The sequence below is a fragment of the Coenobita brevimanus genome, chromosome 78 (assembly GCF_032717465.1).
Source record: "Coenobita brevimanus isolate Jiangsu-jjx chromosome 78, ASM3271746v2, whole genome shotgun sequence".
Classification (NCBI taxonomy): Eukaryota; Metazoa; Arthropoda; class Malacostraca; order Decapoda; family Coenobitidae; genus Coenobita; species Coenobita brevimanus.
In genome coordinates this window covers 44,792,712-44,816,941 of record NC_137031.1, presented here as the reverse complement: position 1 = coordinate 44,816,941, position 24,230 = coordinate 44,792,712, and positions in this window count along the sequence as shown.

Genomic DNA, 24,230 nt, shown 5'->3' with positions numbered 1-24,230 from the left:
TTCAGTCCTATACGCTGTGGAAGTAGGAAAGAGTCCGTAATCCCTTGAAGTCCATTACACACACACACACACAAGATGATACTCTACGTGGCAAACGCTTGTTAGTCACGTACCATTAAGAGGGTGACAGAGTTGTTTACCCAAATTTACCTGTTCAAGTCAGCAAGCGACAGGTGACCTTGGGAGGTGAAAGGACTAGTGTGTTAGCGAGGCATTATGATAAGTTGTCGATACGTCAACGTGAACAGAGTGGGTGTGACGCTGCAATGTTGATAGTCGGAGTATTGTGCTTGGCCAGCGTGTGCTGACGTCTTGTGGCTGCCTATTTACTGTTGTGCTTGGGAGAGGACGCTGTGAGAAACGATAAGGTGACGGTGTACGATTAACCTCTTCAGCACGGGGACGTCATGTTTGTTTTTCTCGCTTCCCTACCTCCCAAAATTAAGACGGTGAATTACCGGAGGGCAACTTAAGTTTGCAGTTCACTGGGTTGAAGCTCAGTCGAACCTTAGGCTGCAACTACGATCGCAGCTACTCGAAGACGTTATGTTTATTTCATTCTTGGTATCTTCTGGCGATTTTGTTAAACTCTGGAAGGAACGTCAGCAGTGCGAGGTTACGCAGTCTTCACCAACTCCTTCACAGCCCGATGTCACTTCCCCAGCTGGGTTAAACCATCAGACGGCAGGAAGAATTAAGTGAAGAATAAATAAGCGCAGTGGCGTGCACTACGAGAGGTTAATCCAATGCTGCAAACAAATATATGCATATACATACAGTATATATATATATATATATATATATATATATATATATATATATATATATATATATATATATATATATATATATATATATATATATATACAGTATATATATATATATATATATATATATATATATATATATATATATATATATATATATATATATATATATATATGTATGTATGTGTGTGTGTGTGTGTGTGTGTGTGTGTGTGTGTGTGTGTGTGTGTGTGTGTGTGTGTGTGTGTGTGTGTGTGTGTGTGTGTGTGTGTGTGTGTGTCCGTAACATACATATAAAATTAACACACCTTTCGTCTTATTCCCTTCTTTCAGTTTCTCCATCTATCCCCTTCTCTCATTTCCTCTCCTCCTGACTTTTCTTCTTCTTCCTGTCACATTCATTTCAAGACTAAATTCGAGTATTTTTGCGAGTATTCACTGACCTAACAGGACGGCTCAACTGCCTGGTGATACAAATGTCCCTCAGCTACTTTCATATCTCATCAAGGAGGATGTTGACTCCAGGATAAGGGCAATTTGATCCTGTAGTTCAGGTTTCAGATGAGCCCTGAACCACAGCAACAAAATTCATTATGAGAGGGTTTTGCAAGTCAACTGAAGACGACAAGAGATAAAGAAAATATAATATGAATAATAAAGGTTCTTGTGTTTTACTCAGATTATTCAGATTAAAGGGAAACGATTTTTATTCTGTTGAAAATCATTATGAGAGCCTGGAGGTGTTAATATCATAGTCTGTTTTCATCTGGGAGAGCCTGGTCATTCACGCAACCTGAATACTAAATCGAGGTTGTATGAAATTCGACGAGCCTTGGCAATAAGTCTCCTTGGTTACTAAACAAATCAACGCTACACATAATGATTAACCGAGCTAAACGCGGTAAGGAATCTTTGTCAGATTAGAATAAACGCTTATAGGACCATTAGCTTCCTCATGACCGCCCGCGATTTTCTTCATCTGAATATGTCTTTGAATCCCAGGAGTAACTATGTAAACTGACGCCAGGTATGAAGTACTCAAATATATCAGGTAAGTTTTGGGCTATTCAGGTATATTCAGGTATATCTGGTTCCACTGCAAGTCAACCATATCAATTACGGTCCACAAACATCCATTTATCAGAAAATATCATAAATAAAGCGGGTATACGGATATATAGACTCTGATGCCATGTGATCATCCCAGTTTGCTTGGATGAATTGTTATTAGTAAGCTGAATGTCCATTGGAGGAGAACATAGGCTACGCTACCCTCCTGCAACCCTCCATCTGACCAAGCACATACACCCCTCCCCTCCCTGCACACCTAACCAAGCACATGACGGCCATCAAACCCCTCCCCCCATCTCTTCTTTTATGGGTAGGCGTAAGGAGAATGCCTTTGGGACGCATAACCTGGGCCCTGAAGATTCCGGGTGCAGGTCGTAATCTCTGAAAAAATTATTTTTTTTACTTCTTTAAAATTCCCGCCCCCACAAAAAAATACTTAAGACACAGCAATCTACCTATCAAATGGCACCAGTTCACAATAAGACACATAAGTATGTGAAATTGCATGACTCTATGATGAATACTCTCTGAATTCTGCCCGGAAACAATTTCTACGCTCAGCCAGCCGCCATGCCGCCCAGCCTTACGGACGGACGCCTATTGATCCCAGTGATAACAAATTTCTCCTGTGACTTTGCCAGGTGGAGGGTAAAACGAATGAGTAAATGAATGGGAGAAGCTGAGATGGCGATGGATGATGGCTGTGTAAGGAATAATGAATAAAGCTGTAAAGACGAGTTATGTGGGTCGAGAGGGTGGTCGCAACAACAGAATCCCTCTGGAAAATCTCTGGGCTGAGGGAGAAACGGCAGAAAAAGGGTGAAGTGGGTGAAGAGGAGTGAGTTGGACAGGATTAATGGCGCTGGATGATAGGGCAGAGCGGCTTTAGTACAGCCAGTGAGGACAGGTGTTGTTGGCAGAATGGTATACCGTAACTTGAATTTTATATCGAGGCATTTTCCAAGAATGAGAAAAAAAAGAAGACACACACACACACACACACACACACACACACACACACACACACACACACACACACACAAAACCATGTAAACAAAAACCAACAAGATAAATTTTGCATATTACACTTTAAGTATGGCAAAGTATATGTTTACATCACTGACAAACTTTACATAAATAACAAACAAGAAAATCCTGAAATGTGAAATGTAAATCTCACAGGAAAGAGTCCTATGAGATTTAAAAAACCATTCTGAAGACGACACATGTAAATAATAAACGAATGAATGAATGAATAATAATAATAATAATAATAATAATAATAACAATAATGACAGTAACAATAATAACAATAAGAAGAGTAATAACAATAATAATAATCATCATATTAAAAATAATACTAATAACACTAATAATACTAATACTAATACTAATAATAAGTTTAATCCCTCCGTTACAGGGAGTTTCTTCTAAGCTAAAAAAAAAGACAATAATTTCATCGCATTACATATTAAAGGAAAACCGTAGTAGCAGTGAGAAACCACTGGCAGACGAAAAAAAAAATAATAATAATAATTCGGCACAAGATCAGCCCATCATGATCCTCCAGGAAATAAAAAAAGAAAAATACAGTAATAAAACCCTTATCACGGTTGCAAAATGATCACTTCAGTACGATTATGCATTTCTGTTTTCACTTGCTATTACCAGGCGATATTATCCGACACTCTACAGCTGGATAAGTTAGATATATTGTAGCCACTGTTTCCGCTTCTTTGCTAACCTGAATAAAATCATCTGGAGAAAGAAAGGAAGAAATGCAAATGACGTCCTTGAGCTGAATTTATTAAAGGCTTAAATTCAACGATGTATTTGTCCTTCAGATCAGTCTGCAACCGCTCAGTTTTACCTAATTTGGGGAAGGTGACTAGAGGTAAAGGCGATTTTAAAAGTCTAAATCCAACCAGCCCTCCAGTTCGCAAGGTATCTCTCAAGCTGAATAAAATCGCCTGGAGAGGGCAAGAATAAACTAAAATATAAGTGACGGGAGTGACTGTGCCAAAATAACAGAAGGTGTGAGAGGCAGGGTATGCGGTAATGTGGATGTGGCAGCACGGTGTAATTAGTCACGCATTCAGGTATTCAAGCTGGATTCCACCATTCTGACTGTAGGATTATCAGACGCATTTTAAAAGGTAATGAACAGGCTGGCAGTGTTCTTGTTATATTTTAACTATGAAAAAATTGACAATTTATTCCACTGAGGGGATGAAGATTTGTAATGTTATTTATGTAGTTCTGTGATAGACTAAGAGTACCAAGTTTGTCATCATCCTCTATAATTTCATAGTTCAACATCATCGTGATTAAACTGTTGCAACAGACTTATGTAATTAAAACAGATTTATGCTTACTGACTCCATGAGCTTCATTTATGGGAGATAACCTCTATGAGTGTGAGATTTTATGAAGGGAGATTCTCTTGCCTCCACTTTCCTTTTCTAATAAGCGATAACAGTGAATTTTGCTGAATGGTCAGCAACTCTACCTATACGGAACTTGGTCACTAGTAATCGTAAATTACGGGTATCATATTGTAGCTAATGTCACGAAATTGCATTTATATGAAATGAAATACTGTCCTACTCCAACTGTATATAGTGCATTCTACCAGTGTGTGAGCTTGGTATGCTTCAAGGTAAATTTGTGAAATCAATGAATTTAATTTACTCGGAATATGTTGTCACTTATGAGAGTGGACTGCCACCATATGGCCTGCGAAGTATGTATTGTATAAACAGCATTTTCCTCTTTTATAGTAAAACTCGATATAACGAAAATAAAAGAAACATACGTTACCTTATCTACTGTTAATACTACTGGGCAGAATTTCTACGAGGCTGGGCGTACTAAAATAATCAACATAACTGTTAGCAGTTACATATTAACTGATTCTTCGGGATGCCATGTGATAGAATTCAGGTCTGGGTAGCTTCACTGCATATGGCAACACTGAAACTCGACATTAACTATTTCCTTTTCACTCTAACCTGGCCTAAAATTGCCTCCTGTTCACGCTGAATGCTCAGTTGTAATATTCGATTAACATTAGAATATGATGCTAGTTACGAAGAAGGGCTAGAGGAAGGAAGTGGAAGCACAACGTTCTCTTAAGCTACCACTGAATCTACATTAAATAACCCGTGAAAAGAACTAAAACCTCGGCAAGATTAAAATCAAAGAACTATAATACCGTTATTAATTCAAGGTGTTGGGACACAAATATAGGTGGGCTGCTCCCTCTCTGGAATCAAACAAGTAAAAAAGCAAACACACAACCACACTCATATCTAAAAATACACATTTACACAAGAATGCGCACACACGCAAACGTACATCACACACGTATGAAATACAGTACATACTGTACATACCTACACACTTACAAACATATACCTGCACACATACATACACATGCACACATATATTTATTATATATAGTCACACATATAGACTACAAAAACACAAATACACAAACACATGCATCTCTCTCTCTCTCTCTCTCTCTCTCTCTCTCTCTCTCTCTCTCTCTCTCTCTCTCTCTCTCTCTCTCCTACTCAACCATCAGACAGGAGGGAAGACAATTTAACTCCCTCAGAAGTCTTTGTTGGGAAAGAAAACTCGTTGAGGTTTCCGTTTTCAACTTTCCTACTTTTTCAGTCCCCCAGGTTTCATTATCTTCGTCACACCTGTTCTCTCATCCCCCTTTGCTCTCTCTCTTTATTCATCCTGGACTGATTCTGTTCTTTGTTGGACCACAGTGTTGCTATACTCATGCTCGTAATGCAAGAGCGGGTGGTGTGTGTGTGTGTGTGTGTGTGTGTGTGTGTGTGTGTGTGTGTGTGTGTGTGTGTGTGTGTGTGTGTGTGTGTGTGTGTGTGTGTGTGTGTGTGTGTACTAACAATGTAACTCATTTTTTTAATCCCATTTGAACCACACGTGGTGTATAATCTGAACGTCAGTCAAGGAGTGTATATATATATATATATATATATATATATATATATATATATATATATATATATATACAAACGGCAGAGCTCAAGGGGAAGACCAGCTAATACATTTCTGATCTATTTTATATCGAACTTGGCAAAAGTGTAGAGTCAGGCAAGGAGCAAGTAATTCGAGTTTGAAATAAATCGGTGGAAGGTAAAGATCACAAAGCAGAGTCAAAACGTCGCCTTCAGATCGATTTCAGTGGGCAGGAGTTGCCCAGTTTAAGTACTGATCCTTTTGTTCAGGTTAAGCCATCAAGAATAGTCACCTCCAACCTCAAGCATCAGACGCTACACCTCTCACTGAGTAATAAAGAGTGGATATTATGAGCCTAAGTTGTGTAGCCTCCACTCCAAAGGAATTAATTTTTTCTTTTCCATTTACTTCCCTCTCTCTCCGTTCTTGTTCTATGCCTTTCCAATGACATCCCCTACATCCTTTATACTTTCCCATCTCCTCCTCGTCTCTGGTTCTCTATCATTGCTTCTATATCCCCTTATTCCTGTCAACTTTTCCGTTTTCGTTCTCCCCTATATGTAACTTTCTATCTCTTCACTTACACCTTTAAACTCCCTGAATCCGTTTTACGGTCTTCGACGTTTTTTCTTGCTGCTACCAGATGAGTTTCTTCAACTTTGGAAAGGCTTATTGCAAGTAGGATTTATTAAGCCTATATATAGTCCCTCCAGATAAGAAAATATATCTAAAGCTGAATAAAATCGTCTGAAAATGTCAAGAATAAAATGAGGAAAAGATGCCCTAAGCTCATCCCTTCTATCTCCCTTCTTCCAGTTAATACTTTTATCCTCTTCCACCTCCGTCTCCCAGTTAATCTTCCATCACACTCCTCTTCTGTTCTTGCATCTCGTTCCATTCTTGTATTCATTTCCATCGTCCTGCCTAAAGCCTGTTTGCATAATCGCTTCCCCCCCCATCTTTTTTGTACTCTAAATCCTGCATCCTTGTCCCTCCTTCTTATCCCTCTTTCTTGCTCTCTCTAGCTTCTTCAATATCCGGCGTACGTTGAAGTCTTTTTTACTTAATTCTTGTCATTTCCAGACGCCTTCATTCGGTTTAGAAGAGATATTTTTGAAGTGGAGTGGATAGCTGTGGCCTTCATTAATCCTGCACCCAAATCCCTTCTACCAGACCCCCGTCGAACCTAACAGTCGGACCATAAACAAGCTGGGAAGACAACAGTAACAGCCAACAAAAGCCACACTGTTGCCACGTTAAACAGAGGAGAAAGAAACACACTAATAGGGGCATTAGGCCTCTAAAAGGATCCAAGACGCCAACCTTAATGACTCTGGTACACAAGAGCAGGCAGGAACGCGGCCAGAGGAGGGACAAGAAGACTGAGGTGACGCAAGATGCAATTGGTCCTTGTATCTTTCCTGCTTCCTCTCTGTGTATCTGTTTTTCTGTCTGCCCGCTTGTCTATCTATATGTTTGTCTATTTGTCCGCTTGTCTATCTACTCTCTATCTATCTGTCGGTTTGTATACGTCTCTATGTATCTGTTTTTCTGTCTGTCTGCTTGTCTATCAACTGAATCTTTCTATCTATCTGTTTATTTGTGTATCTATGTATCAATGTATGTATGTATGTGTATCCATCTATTCATCTTTCAAATGTCTATCATTATATCCACCTAACTATCTACTGACTGGCTGACTATCTGTTTATCTGTCTTCAGTATTCTCAAACGCACTTCAATACGGTGTCTTTTTTTTCAGTTTATTCTTACTAATACCAGGCAACATTATTCAGCTGTGGAGAGAACATAAAACCTGGAGGTGTTAGATGTTGCTTTAATTAACTTTTTCATTTTACTGATCCAGCCAAAGATGAACAGAATGGTCTTGTGTTAACCTGGTGAAAATGAAAAGTGCGTCGGTAGGAGGAGGAGGTAATCAGTAACAAATCACCTCCTGTTGTGTTAAAAGTAGTTATTTTACCCTGCGTTCGTCATTTTACATTTACCTCTCATGTTCTATTCACACCTTCTTGGTTTTAAACGACGTCATTATCTAGAGCTCTTACACTGGACTTTAATCAAATTGTAAGTACTGTAAAAATATATGAAAAAACTCTTTCCATCATTGTTCTCCAAGTCAACAGCTGTTATTTCACCGTGAGGGAGGCACAGTTTGTCTACGTGTGATATTCTACTCATTTCTGCTTCGACTTCGGCCAGTTGGATCAAGGTTTGTATGGGTAAAACTGGAAGTAAGACAAACGTGGGTGACCGCTTGTAGATATGCACCAACTGATGACTGAGTGGCTAGGGAAAAAGATGGATTATGGAAGACGTCAGCTAAAACATGCATTAAAAGATGTGACAGAAGCTAAAGGGCATTTTTTATTGGTGACATGAATAGTGATGTGTTTCAAGCAGAGTCATTGCATCCTCACTCCTTTCATAATACACCTGACTTCGCATTTTACTGTCCATCATCGCATATTCTGGTACCCCAGGTCAAGCCTCAATGGACTTCTCCAACGTACTACTTCTTCGGCGAGCTTCTGATCCTCCGTTATTACCTCTTCAAGTTGTCTCCACGATGCTGTACGCAGTAAATATGCGGTGGTCTCAGGCGGACTGCGCAAATGTGGTAATCTGCTACCTTCCCCCTAATGTTTATTTAAATAATATTATTATCATGCTAATCCTCTGACTACTAGGGATTCCGTTCAAACGAATAATATAATAACGCGAGGGTCAGAACAGCATAAAACATTGTAATAATTTGGATTTTGGATATTCTGCGTGGATTTTCTTTCTGCCGCTATTAATGTACGAAAATACTGAATTTGGGTAGAGAGGGGGCGTGGAGAAGATGAAGTCAGAGCATCTTTCTTTCTATCTTCTACTTTGTGGCCTTTACACTTCTCTATCCGTCTTTCCATTTCTCATGTACTCCTTCATGCATTATTTCTATTTTCTTCCATTTTTTTTCGAATTTCACATAATTTCGCATTTTTCTTCCACTTCTGACCCTCATTCCATTTGACAAATTTTCCATAGCTTGAGTATACTCCCTAATTCGCTTTTTTTTTTTTTTTTTTTTTTAACAGCCATCGCTCCACTCATGTATACTCCTAATGTTAATCTGACGAGGTGAGGAAGTCACTTTGACAGATTACAGACGCCAGTTGAGTAATGAAAAACCTTGGAATTTTCTGTTCTCTTTCGTTCCACTACTCAGTCTGGATTCCGTTGCTGCTATTAGGGAAATTACTGATGCTTCATATAGGCCGCTACTGTACCCCCTTTACCTCTTGCACCTTCCTCCATAATCCTAGGCGTGCGAGTTTTCCATTCCAAGATTCTCCGTGTGTGTGTGGAGAGAGAGAGAGAGAGAGAGAGAGAGAGAGAGAGAGAGACTATAATTCATGCGTACTTTAGCTTCAAAGCCTGAAGAGTGTCACTGCCTTGTGCACATTTCCATCGAGGGATCACAAGTCGCTGTGATTAGATACACAGTACATCCTAAGAGCGAACACTTACCAAACTTTAATTCTGTTAAGCTGGTTAATTTTCAATCATTCAATAAAACCGTCCACGACGAGCTGTGTTAACTTTTGATCAGTGAATAACGAATGTAACAAGTACTGATTTTATTGTCGAAATCATCTTCCTGATGTACTTTGATTTCTTTACATGAATCTTATCTTACTTTTCCTTTTAAGAAAAAAAAAAATGTGCGGTGTGTTCTTTCAGCACTGTAGTTATACAGATATTACGTGTTCTTCTGGAAATCACCACTGACTGCTAGTGCAAGAAATCGTCGTGGTATTTGTGAAGAAGTGGAATAACTAAATCATTTTAAGGTTTGGTGAAGCACTCCCTCCCTTCCTCTCTTCCCCATTGCATGGACGGATACCCTCTCTCTTTCACAAAGACCTTCCCCTCAATTTCACATTTTCCACTTTTGCCGTCGCTATTGCCGGACTTCCCTTTGCTCTCACTTTCGCTCTCTCCTCTCCATATTTCATAACTCTCTCCCCATCTATTCTCACTGTCCCTCACTGTCCCTCTCTAAACTTATGCACACAGCTCACTGCTGTCCCTTCCTATATATTAACTGTTTATTACTTTTATCAGCTCTATCTTTTGCTCTGCTTCCAATTCGTTCTCTTTATGCATACAGTTAGTTTTCGAGATGCCTGGTGGTTTAACTTCCTGATTCTGGGTGATATCCACTTCAGCTTACCCTACCGGTAGCTGCTATCAGACAATTTTATTCAACTTAGAAGAGGTCTCTCGGGCTAAAGTTTATTTTGGCTACATAGCCTAAATAAATCCTCCAACTGGAAACGTCTACCAAAAGCTGAGAAAATCGTCTGGAGTATGCAAGAATAAAATAAAATTCAGCCCAGGGTACAGTGGGTTAATGATCTAGGAATGCTAGCACGAAAAAAGGTATGTGCTACGTGCATGTCTGAGTCTCCTAAAGGCGACTAAGGTATTATTATGTAATACCAACACAGGCAATGGCTAGCCTGGGCCCGTACTTAAACAACACTAATACCACGTCATAAAGCGAAAGTTTGTCCTAATTTCACAGGAGCGAGTCATAATTCCTTTAGGTCGACTTAACCTTAGTCACAGCTAAAGACACCTCCGAGTTGACATAGCGCCTCGGACGCGGCTGATAACTCCATCATAAGGATAAGCATGGCCGTAGCACCATAACAAATTCGCCACCGTCAACCAAGACGTTTTCGTGACAGGAAAGATGTGCTTAATGATCTAAGTGATGCAGAACTGGCACAGAGATACCGCTTGGACCGTACAGGCGTAATTTTTGTGAGATTTGGTGCGGGAGTCTCTAAGAAGACCAACCGCAAAAAAACAAGGTTCTCACGCCAGAAACGAAAGTTAATTTAATGCTGCGTTACCTTGCAATGGAAAAATGCAACTTTGTAGTGGTGACGACCGCTTGTGCACTTCCCTATCGTACTGCCAGAGTTCTCCCTGCAGCTGGTGTCTCAGTGGTTCCTTTGTTTACAGGATGCTGTGGTGAGGCAACATGTCCTCGCCCACAGTAAAACAAAGTGGTAAATAAATAATTCAAAACTTGGCATTAATCGGTTAACTTTTCGCCAATAACATTTAAGAAAAATATCGTTGTAATTTCAGATTTTTTGTTATATCTTTTCTCTGCTTTATTTTAGTATTTTTCAATTTTCAACTATAGATCTTTTCCACATGACGTCACGAGTCACGTGACTTTTGTTTACGGCATCACATAATCATGGACGGCAGGGAGAGAGAATTGCAGATTCCACAATGGTATTCCACTGTTGTGCCTTCGGCTCTGAGACAAGGCAGAAAACTGGAAGTGAGGTACACTTCTTCCGGTTTCTAGCCAATGAGGAAAGGCGACAGAAGTGGATAGCTGCCGTGAAGAGCGAGAATTGGCAGCCGACGGCCTACTCCCACCTCTGTAGCAAACATTTCATATGAGGTGAGCCGATGATTTGTGAGTAGATACGGGCATATTTACCATTCTTAGCAGTTGTAGGTGTCATGGGATATCCTAAATATGTTAATGTCACAGAACAAAAGACCCAAACGGCCATGTGTGTGCGTGGGAAATGGGAGAGGGTCCATGTCACAGGCCTTGTTTTGATATTATTCCAGAGTTTCACCTAAACCAAATCGGACATAGCAGTGATGGTCAAGAATGTTTGATGTGTAAGTAAAACCGATCAAATTACAGGTTAGGTTAGGTTAGGTTAAAGCTTATATTTTTATTTTTTTAATGCTTTTCAGTATGATTCATTTGAAACTGATATTTGTGTTATGGTGGAAGATTTTAATAATAGTGCAGTACAGAATATTGTTCAACACTTCAGTATACATGTTATAAGCCTATACCACTGTGCCTGTCTGCTAAACAGTGTTTCAGTTCCAACTGAAGCATAATTACTAGTACTACTATTTATAATTTTCTATTTCATTTAGAAATACATATTGCTGCACAGAAAGCAAAACTGTCAGTGCATGCTTCAATTAAATATACATTTTTCACTTAGTACAGAAGTACTTTAATTACAAATTAGAGGATAAATAATGTACTTATATCAGCAACCCCTTATATATATATATATATATATATATATATATATATATATATATATATATATATATATATATATCTTTTACCAGGCATGCAGCTACTAAGATTTTTTTGTTAATATAAAATGTAAAATCATTAAAACTATATTGTTGAAGTCTTTTAGTTTATATTGTGGTACTTATCAGCATAAAGCAAATGACTTTTATTTAAATTTTTGCCAATGTTATGTTTCATTTGTAATGTAAAGTTAACTTCAGGAGTACTTTGGACAGTTTTGGCATATACTATCAATTATGCATTTTATGTAAAAGTATTTTAAACATATAGTATGTAGGCTATGTATGCATCTAGACCTATAATTAATGAAATTTCCAAAATAAGCAAATTTTGGGGTAATTTTCCAGAATTACACCCAGCTCTTGAAGCTTAAAATTTTCATTTTGTAATGTGTTATAGTGTAATTAATTTCAATCTGATATTCATTTTTGGCGGATATTATTTTTTTTTAAATTCCAACTCAAGCTAACCCAACCAACCTAACCTAACCTAAAACCTAACTTAGAACCTAACTTGAAGATTAAGAAGAGAGGATAACTGCAGTAGGCCAATAGGTCCATGCCAGACAGCTCCCACAAGAGTGTGACTAATTTACCCTGCCTACAGTAGCTCATGCAGGCTGCTCTCACAGGGGTGTTATTACAAGACTGACAATGTTTGTATGCAACCCATACATGTCATACGCATCTAGCCTATGTTTGAAACTTTCTAAATAGGGGGCAGCAACTAGGGTACCTCACTGGGAAACCTATTCCATTCATCAACTACTTGATTCCCAGCCAGTGTGTACAATTCCTCCCCCCTTGGCCCCACGTCAATAATTTACTGATTACCAAATTGATTTACAAGTACTATATGTCGATTCCAGCTATCTACAATGCACATATACAATATTACTTGTCTGTTTACCTTGAAGGATGCCCCGGTGAACTCCGATGGAGTGATTACAAAACAGTGATAGAGATCGCCATATCTGAGATTTGGTTTCGGTCCCCAATCCTTGAAACTGGTGAATTTCTCCCTAGATATGTGTAAGGATGTAGCCCCAAACAATTTATCTTGTTCCTGTGCAGATCTTGCTGGCATTGATTCATATTTCTGCATATATCTTACAGTTTCATCTCTGACAGCCCTGTCTAGACTCCCATTACTGCGAGGAGTTTGCCGTCCAATATGGAGTCGTAAAGAAAACCATGTGATTTCTGTGACGTCACTGGAAAAGGTCTCAGCAGCTTGTGATTTCAACCTAACAAAGTCTCGACTTAGTTATGATGAACTGCTCCGTCTCACAATTCTGACTTTCACCTAACTACGATGTAGGTTTTATAAGTACGGCCCCTGGACTACAATTGCCTAGCCAAAGAAATGTACAGCCCTAAGTGGTAATTCGGGAATGACTGCTGTCTTTTCGTCTTCACTTTTTTTTCTTTTTAAATATAACAATTAATTTTTTTTTTTTCTGTTACTAAGTTGTAGCTCTGTCACTTCCCTCTTTCTTGTCTGTCATTTATCTCTCCAGTCGCTTCTTAAATTTTAGTCCCCCAATTTTTTCCATTCTCAAACATGATAAACGGTTTCACTATGATGGCATTCTATTTTTTCTTCCTGTCTTCTGACGATTTTAATCGTACCCGTAGTCTTCGAACTGGAGATATTACATTTAACCTCTGTTTACCTCATCACTACTTGGGTAGCCACTTGTACCGAATAAAATCGCATGGCAGAAAAGTAAGATGAATATGGGCACATGCAGCAAAAGGCACTTTGCCACTATATTCATCTCCGTAACTTAGGCCATTGACTCTGTGACGGGATATTAATCAACTATCTTGAAATGTAAACAAGAAAAAACTCCTCTGTTTTGTTTGCTGTTTTTACTAAAATAAACCCACCTAGCACCGGATTACAGTATCTCTGCCCCTGCTTTTTCTCTTCATTCTTTAATTACAAGGGTTCATTACTAAACTAGTCTCTCTCTAACATTCTCTCCGCCTGTTATACTCCCCGTCTCCTGATCTCAGTTCATGCTTTTGCTCCAGTTCTGCGGCTCTCTACATAACCTTTCCTTTAATACACCAGCGCATGAAAGCTAGAGGAGATTATGTACTTGGTCCGGTTTGTCTGTCTGTTAATTTGTCTGTCGATTAGCAGGGGTTTGGAAAAACTGGATGAAACTTCACCATATTTGGCATAATGACTGAGAAGCATCAGTGGAACAGATGATTTATTTTTGGCTAAAAAAGGTTAGAGGTCAATCAAGGACAGCGACAACTCAGAGGTCTTCATCGGATTTTGACCAAGTTTGGTGGATGGGTGGAAGGATTAAAAAAGATAATGTGACAGAGTTTTGAGAAGAATCGTTCAGAGGTAAAGATCACAGATCAAAGTCAAGGGTTCGGCCATTTTACTCCCTTTGGTTTGATCCGATTTCGCACGAACTTGGCCGAACTTTTTAAAGATCAGAACAGGAAAAAAAAAAAAATTGTATTTCAGAACAATAGGTAAAAGATCAATATCACAGGTTAAGTTTAAACACATTTGAGTCTGTTCGAAGCACAGTGTATCCAGCAGCGATACAGAAACGTTAGACATATTCCATCGTCATCAAATGCGTCAGAAATTATCATCACCAACTGGGGGGCTGCCCAAACCTCGGCATTAGCAGTGTTGATATTATTACCAGCGATCCTTCCTCCTCAACCTTTCCTACTTCTTCTTCCTGACCTTCTCTATTGCATCCTGTCCCCGCCGCCTCTCCTTCTTAACATGGACGCGGCATATCTGAGGAGAGGCGGGGTAAGTTGGAGGGCGAAATCGAGTTTTGGGCACTTTCACAGTAGGTACGTCAGAAGGCCTGGAGCGAGGCTTAGGGAGCGTTCGAAGGAGAGGGAATGTAGGAGAGTGGGGAGGGGAGAGGAGGTGGGGGAGATGGAAAGGAGAGGGGAGTGTGGATGGGAATGGTGAAGGGCGAGTAAATGAAGGAAAGCAAAAGAGAGCAATGCACGAGGGGAGTGTTGGAGAAGGTGAGAGGCATAGTGTGAGTGGGTAGCATGAGACAGGAAGGTTAGAGGGGCGCATAGGGGGAAGGGCGAGAGGGGAGGGGGGGAGATGGAGTTGAGAAGGAAGTGTGGAAAGGGAAGGTGAGAGGGGATTGTGCAAGAAGTAGGGAGAAGGAGTATGGGTTGGAAAGGTGAGAGGGGAGTGGGGGAGATGAAGGTGAGAGGGAGGTGTGGGAGGGGAAGGTGAGATGAAAGTGTAACAAGAAAAGGGGAGTGTAGATGAGTAAGGTAAGAGGGGAGTGTGGAAATGAAAGATGCGAGGAGGGTTTGTATAGGGAAAAAGAGAGGGGAATGTGGTTACGTAAGGTACGAGAAGAGGAGAGTGAGGAAGGGAAAGATGAGGGTGAAGTGTGGGAGGGAATGGAGAGAATGGAGTGTCAATAGGGAGGGTTTAAAAGGAGTGAATGACTGACGGTGAGAAAGAGGGTTAAGAACTTGAAGAAATAAGGGAGATGAGGGAGGGTGAGAGAGGGAGGATTGGGTGACAAAAGAAAAATTAAGGACGGCAGGTAGGTGAAACAAGAGATGGAGAATAGGAATAAGGTGTTGGAGGGGATATGAGGGAGTGTGTGAGGGGCAGGTTATGAAGTGAGTAGGTAACAGTAGGAAAGAGGATTAAGACTGGCGTGAAAGAGCGGGACATGATTACGGAAGTGTGGGAGGAAGGGCAAGTGTGAGAATGGCGGGGACAGCCTAGTGGAGAAGACGAAGAAGAGCGGTTAAGGAAGAGTTGGAGACAAGACCGTAAGGGCTGAAGGACCAGAAAGTTAAGAGTGGAAAAGTTGTTGCACGGGACAAAATATATAATAGAAAAGGTGGAAGAAGACAAATTCAGGACTGTCACTGATAAATATGACGAAGAACTAAAGAAAAGAGGATATGAGAGAGAGTTTAAAGTTACCGGTATGACACGAACGAGAGGGAATGTGCTAAGATAATATTCCACTCGTATTTACGATCCTGGTTAGGCCCTTGAGCCTGAGTTGTGCGACAAGTATAGTATTCTTGTTTGCAGACGCTTTTATTCAGTTTGAGAGAGGCCTATATGTACAGAGGTTACAGGAAGCTACAGCTAACTCTTTAATTTCCAAAAATCTTTCCCGGACTGAACAGTAGCGTAAAAAAATGTCGAAATATAATATATGTTACATCATCTGAGTAGTGTGCAACAAAACATAATGTAGGAGAAGGAGGGGAAGTGTTGAGAGTGTGTGAGGTAGGAGGCGGAACCAGAACGGTGGCCACAAAGGTCAGGGAAGGATTACCGGTGATGGAAGGAGCTAAGAATGTGGGGAGAGGCGGGCGGTATGCTGGTGGCAGGAACAGAGGAAAGGAGAGATGGGAAGAAAAAAAAAGAGTAAGAATAATTAAATACAAGAAGCGGTGCCAAGGCACAGCAAACCCGTCTCCGTTTAAACGCAACAGGATATTTAGTCAGAGATGTCACATATCAAATTTGGAGTAAATTGGGTGAAAACTGACGATCTTATGCCCACATGAAGTGTTATGCCCGACCCACCTTGCAGTGACCCCCCTCCTCTACCGCTAACTGGGGGGGTGACCCCCCTGATGTAATGAAGCATGTTATAGGATGCATATTTGAAAGATGCATCATTAGGGCTTGGTTTCTTGTCGATATGACGAATTTGAAAGGAGTTATGGTGAAAAAAACGATTTTTATCCGTCCCCGTTTTTTCTACATTTTTTGGGTTCACAGGCTGGGCCTTGGCCCAATTTGGCCCCCAAATTTTTTCAGGTGATCAGAAGGTCATAGCTCATCATCTCTGTAATTTTAGTCAAAATCGCATCAGTAGTTTTCGCGTAAAGTTGTTAACAGACACACAGACAGACATACAAAGAAACCAGGCGAAAACAATACCCCTCGAGCCCCTCCGGGACGTGGACGGATAATAAGGTTTGTGTTGTAGTAGCTCTCTCTCTCTCTCTCTCTCTCTCTCTCTCTCTCTCTCTCTCTCTCTCTCTCTCTCATATTTTTGACATTCCTTGACGTAAGTGCTTTTCTCCACAGTGCTATAATATTAACAAATGTCAGAGTTACTATAATAAAAAAAAAATTCTGCTTTTAGTCTATACGTTTTTTTTTTTTTTGTTGCAGTGTTCAGATACTGTACATACGTGAGCTGGAGAATAAACGTGAAACTGAATGTTGAATGTATCACAATTTCGGGAAAATTGACGTAAGAAATTGGGTTATAACACCAATGGAGGAAAGATTTCCTTGATGTGAGAGCGACATGCAAGTGCATAGGAGAGAGAGAGAGAGAGAGAGAACCAGTGAGAAGAGGGCAAAAAACAAATGCAATATGTCTGAAGGGAACATATATATTGCCAATAAATTTTTCCAGTGGCCATGAATTGCTCAGATATTTTCCACGAATGTAAGAATATTTCCTTCAACGCAGTAAATAATCTGAGGGAAGCGGAAATATATCTTGGAGAGAGGCTGGACGGAGCATTTTGGAACGATCCCAAGAGCGCCTGTCTCAGGGAGAATTTGTTGCATTAATAACAGGTAGGTGGGGGCGCACATCATCCGCTCACTTGATGTGCTGCCTTCAGGTGGCTTCGCACTGAATGAGAAGCCAAATGGTTTCTTGTTACCCAGAAAGCAATGTACTACGTTGGGTGGTAACCATATAACCAAAGGACGCCTGGTAGTCCAGTGAGCTAAAGCGCTCCAACCAGATGTAGCCTGTTAGGGTTTCCATCTGAGGAGCTGTTAGGGTTTATCGCTCACCTAATGCCATTCGTGCTTTATATGTCGGGACTACGTTGCCTAGCCCCGGTTCCCTGCGCTCCTGCAGGGACAATAACGATTATATATTGGATGGATAAAATAAGATCTTGAATGAACAGCTAAATCATTCACACAACATTAAAGATGTCGAACCCATGTCTCCACCTCATAGCCAAAGTCATTTGCACATTCTGGATTGCCTTTTGTTCCTCTTTTACGCCAGCGCTGCTTATACCTGAATAATCATTCTTCTTCCTTGAGACATTTCACACAAATTTCTATAGTCATTCTGTTGGTATACACGTTAGGAAAGGGGTGATAACTCATACCATGTGCATTCCTGTACACAGTTCATCCATCAGTTTCGACTTCATGTCATCCCTTGTCGTCATCACGGAATAATGGTGATTTGTGCTATGAAGGCCTTGATGAGAAACAGACGACTAATTATGAAGGCTGCAACCGCACTACGTAAATTCCTTCTAGTATTCACATTTAGACACTGTTATTGTAGGATGAGCAAAGTCAAGAGCGAGAACTGTGAATATGGATGTCTTAGGAATGCATATGGGGTGAATAGAGTGTTAAGGGTAAGAAACAAAGAAATTCGTGATAGGTATGGAAAAAGGTGGAATCCACTAATGCGATCAGATGAGAGAGGCTTAAAGAGTATGGTCATCTAGTAAGAACTGATATAACACATATCTAGATACGAGTATACTGTTGAAAAAGCTACATTATATGGAAGTGAGTTTGAAGGTGGAAGCAAGTGTGATTTGCAAAGAAGTTGGACTAGTGTGTGTGTGTGTGTGTGTGTGTGTGTGTGTGTGTCTGTGTGTGTGTGTGTGAGAGAGAGAGAGAGAGAGAGAGAGAAAGAGAATATGCGTGGTACGGATACTGTGGATAGCCAGGGACTAACAAGGGACCGAAACCAATTGACGAAATATGTCCAGAAATGCAGATAACAAACTGAGTGTTTTTTTTTTTCTTTTTTTAATTATTATTGTCTTAACTTGGTAATCGATAGACTAAATATGCCGAAGACGCAAATGAAGCACTTTTATAATTAACAAATAAGAATAAAGGGATAAAGAATATGCATGAGGATTGGTTTCCTTGAAGTGCAGTCAGGATTCCAAATGTCTTCATGATATGCCAGTCACTGTCTTACCTTTTCTCACTGTGACCACCGTTAACAGCTTTCTAACGTTTGTGGTTTCTCTTAGTTTGCTTCTGAATCATCGTCTCTTGGGTTGGAATTTGGGTTGGCATGATGACGATGATGATGATGGATATAAGATCTGGGCTACGGATATAGGGACTAGAAAAGGGCGATAAAAATGGGGTCTAGGAAGATGTTTTAGTCAGGATAATGCTATGTAACAGTTCGACTTAATCGGTGAATATATATCCCTCAGTGAAAAAGACCAAAGGAATAGAAAAGGCATATAGTACCAGGAGATGAGGTAAGAAGGGAAGGAAGCAGAGAGTAATTTGAAAGGAAGCGGAGAGTGTTTTGTGGACGAAGTAGTGGAAAGAAGGGAACGGAAGATAAAATGGCATTCTGGCGACCCTCTTAGGTTGCTATGACTCACTCCCAGTTGAATTATATTATCTGGTATACAAGTATGAGGAAATACTGTACTAGATTTAATTCGATCATAGGATTGGAGGGTAAAGATATAATAATAATAATAATAATAATAATAATAATAATAATAATATCGAAGCAAAAAGAACTCAAATTGGGAGAGACTAGAAAAAGTGTTATGTAGGTGTACTCTTCTGGGGCTACTTACATGGGCATTAATAACTTCAGTTCAAGGATTTATTTTGTGTTTTGTTGCTGCTGCCACCAAGCGATTTATATTTAGGAAAACTTTAAGAAGTGAACAGTTTTTTTTTACCGCTGTATCTGACGTCTTCAGTTAAGAGTCTCTTCTTCGCTAAAAACATCGCCAGACGATAAAAGCAATTTAAATAACGGTTATACGACTTTTAAAACTAGAGTGGCACTCAGCGAGCGCACACCTCCGCCAATGCCAGATCCGGATCTGCCCCCAAATTTAAAGAATTCTTTCTTTGCCCATGGACCATGTCCTACCCTTCCACAAAATTTCGTTGAAATTCATTGAGAACTTTTGGAGATGCTGTGCAGGATCCGGATACGAATCCGGATCCGTCCCAAAATTTTAAGAATTTTTTCTTGGCCCATGGCGAATCCTTCCACAAAATTTCATTGACATTCACTGAAAACTTCTGGAAATACTGAACGGTAGGATCCGGATCCGCCCCGAAATTTGGCCAATTGTTTCTTGGCCAATGGCCCACCCTTCCATAATATTTCATTGAAATTCATTGAGAATTTTTGGAGATATGGTGTGAAGAAACAAACAAAAAATTCCGGATCACAACCAAAATTTAATCGATTGTCCATTGGGCCAAACCCTATCACTCCAAAAAATTTCAGCAAAATCTGTTCATAACTTTTTGAGTAATTCTGCTAACAGACGGACGGACGGTGACAGACAAACCAACCAAGGCGACAAAAACATATACCTCCGGGCGGAGGTAAAAAATGGAAACAAGATAGGACCCAGGTGTGAAAGATTTAAGTTGAATTATATGATTCATATGCTCTGATAAACCACGTGTATCATTATTTTTCAAAGAACAAAGGAAAGCCATTATTATGACATGGTAAGGACAGTATTCCAGGCTGAGTTTCATAAAGAATTGCGCAATGTGAGGAGAATTTACCGTAAAATGGGTTGATAATAAAGGTCGTTGTGAATAAATTATCTGGTGGTTTACAGCGCCGGCAAACTGAACTACAGTGAATTTTAATTGACTTACTAACAGCTGATATCTGTTAGCCCTGTCAGTATCAAATAAGGTTACCCCCAGACAAATATTTTTAAGTAAGCAAGAGAGTTTATGTCCAGACTAAGTGCACTCTCTAGTTACCCGGTAAGCTAATGTGCGACTGCGCACTTAAGTCTTCTCGTGTCTTGTTTTTCTCGCTCTGCGTTTCCATTCTTTGCCACTATATATTCGTGATGATTTTCTTTTATCTCTTTTGCTTAGTACTTTTCCCGACTGCCTCCTGTGTCTTTTTTCGTGACGTTCGCTGTTTAGATGTCTGGGTTTACCTGTGACTCTCTCCGTCAGCCTTCTGCCTCGTATTTGTTCGTGGTACAATACTCTCTGTTTCCCTCCTTTGCTGTCTATGGCTTGGTTTAATCGTGATGTTCATTTAACTGCCATGCCTGGGTTTATTCGCGATGCCCTCCTCTTCTCTCATCCCTCGTTCCCTCCACCCTCACGCCAACCGAAGCACTTTTTTTTTTTTTTTTTTTACCTGACGTCAAGCCACGAGTTCTCTGGGTATAATAGATTCCCCCCAGCCTTTCATAATTTTCATACCCGGCTGTCCTCTGCTGTCATGTGTGGAGGTCTAGCATGTCAGTGAAATATTAGGTGAGCAGGTGTGGTAGAAATCATAGTGGAATGATTTTGTTTTATCTGATTCAGTAAGATAATCTGGCAAAAGCGATGAGGGTTATCGTGAATACAGTTGATACATTCGACCTACTTACGGGTCTCTCTCTCTCTCTCTCTCTCTCTCTCTCTCTCTCTCTCTCTCTCTCTCTCTCTCCTTTATCCACAAACTATAAGTGCAACTGAACTCTTTAAAACAATCACTTCTCAATGTCTGTAACTTTTCTTCCCTTCAGTTTCCACCTCACTTCATACTTTCTCTCTTTCACAGTTTCTCAGGCACTGTTTCTCCTCGCTCACACTTGCTGTTTATATACTTGGTTATCCCATTCCCCTTCCTTTCCTCATATTTCTGTCTTTCTCGTTATCCCTTCTTCATCTCAGCTTTCTTTTTCTTTGTTTTTGTTTTTTTTTTACTTTAAGAGTTCCTCGCCTATATGTCCTCTGGTTTTATTTTTTTTTATCACTTCCCTATTATTCTTTTTTCCTTCTTGTGTCTATTTTAGCCTTTCTATCTCAGTAGTATTTCACGGATTTTCATTTTACATTCATCTTCTGTCTGCTCTTCCATCTGACCTTTATATTCTCATCTTTTCCTTCTCATTCTCTTTCTTTTGCATTTTTCCTGTAATAACTTCATGTATATGAGATAGGGGGGTGTGAGTTGGGAGCGGGGGAGTGAAATGGCGGGGGACAGGGCGACTTGGAGGCGATTTGTTTGTGGCCACCCCAAACGGGATTGAGGCGTCTGGCAATAGATAGATAGATAGATCTTCATGTCCTTCATCTGTCAGCTGTTTTCACCTATTTGATCGATCTTTACTCTTTCCTCTTCTTTTTATCTTTCCCATTCTCCTTTTTCTCTTCCCAACGGCCTTCTTTAGTCCTTTTTTTCATTTTGTTGCCGTTTTATCTTTTTCTCGTTATCATAGTCTGACAGCTCTTTAGTTTTTCCTACTTTTTCTCTCTTTTCTCTTCTCCCCTCTTTCCGTATTTCTCTCTTTTTTTTTTCCTCCCTCCCCTCATTCCTATCCTTCTTCCATTTATCCACTGTTTGTCCTTGCTCTTTTCAGTCATTCTCACTCATTCCCCTCAGTTCCTGTCCTTTCTTGCTCTCCCTCTCCATCCCCTCTCCACCCCAGTTACCCCTCCAATAAAGCCCAGCACTGAGCATTGTAAAGGGTTGTATCAGGGGGCCGTGCTGGTGACTATTCATGACACCAGGTCGACTAAAAGCCAGATCAGGAAAGAGCAGAGAGGTGAAAAAAAACTAAATCTGTAGCTTTGGCCTCACCTGTATGGCACACGTGGTTTCTTTCTCCCTCACTGTGACCCTACACATCCAGGTCACCTTTCACACTTCATTGCCGTAAAATCTAGTCGCATCTCCATTATTCCCTGTCCATGTTCTCCTGCCAAACAACATCACACTGCACACAAAAAGGATATTATTTTAATGTCTAGCACATGTTCTATCCCTCCCTTCACTGCCATTTTACCATTCTCACTTCATGGTGCTCAGAACCAGGGACATTACTGATTTTTAATGACAGTGTTTCAGAATCATAAAGCATCACAGTTCACACAATCGAAACCTAATATCTTCCATCTTTCCCACGTTACAGAACTATGTATCCATTTAACCATTCATTCATCACACTAAACTATGAAAACATCTCCATCTTTTACACCCCGTGTTTTGTTATCAAGCAACATTTTTTTTAAATGAGAAAGTTAGTAAGAATATATCGAGTCACACAATCATTACTGGCTGCACTCTATAATGGGGAGTGAAGGCTAATTCAAATGTAAAAAACGAATGGTTTTCAATGAATATCCATCAAAACTTGGAGACATATCTTCTACTTTGTGATGTAAATTTTGAGTTTCGTTTGTTAGCGTTTCTTGTCCATACATAAGGGGGAAAAAAAACTAATTAAACAGAACAGTCCTCTAAAGTTATGGCAGCCGTTGAGTTTCCACACCGTAGAGCGTGAGGGATGTTTTAGACCTCTGAAGGATTTTCACCCTTTCGCAACGATATCGATTTCTCCATTTCGGTGTGGTTGCAGTTACACTGTTTTATTTAGCTAAGGAATGATTTTGACAGCGGAAAAGAAAAGAGTGAATGCCATACATAGCGAAATTACGCAGATGCTTACTGTATTACTGAAATAGGCCCAAAGGAATCAACATAGAGATATCAGAGTTAACCTTATTACCAGCTTCTAAGGCATGTGTATAACAGCAGTTAGCAATGATCATAAAAGCTGAAAAATATTCTGACAACTTTGCTAAACTGATAAACATGCACACACGTACTCACACACGCACACACCAACAACAAACGCGCGAACACACTCCTACATACATAAACACACACTGAGTGCGGCGATGAATGGTCATATCCATGATAGCCAGCCTCTCTTCCTTGGCACTGCATGTTAGTAAATTGGTCAGCTTTCGTATATTCTTCTTACGTAAGGATAATGTATAACCAGAATCACTCTTTGGAAACGTAACTAATATTAGAAAGTAGGTAAAAGCTTCCCTAACAACATATAATACATCAGTTACCAGCTTGAATATAAATACCAACATCTGTCACGGCATCACTATGGATATCCTACGAATCCTTTGTGTCACTTGTTGCCACATACCACATGATCATTGAGCCTCGCATCCCCCGTAGCAATAGAACATTTTACATCACAGCAGTCCAGTGATTCGAAGGTTTGTGTGATCCTGTGTTACAGGTTTTGTATCCACATCTATACTGATATATGAAGAGCTGAGACCTTAGTAACAGCGTTGGTGGGTGATGCTGTCTAGCCCACAACACCAGTAAGCAACAGGTGGGATTCCATACGCCATTTGTTATATCCATGCTGTCTCGGGTGTCGCCT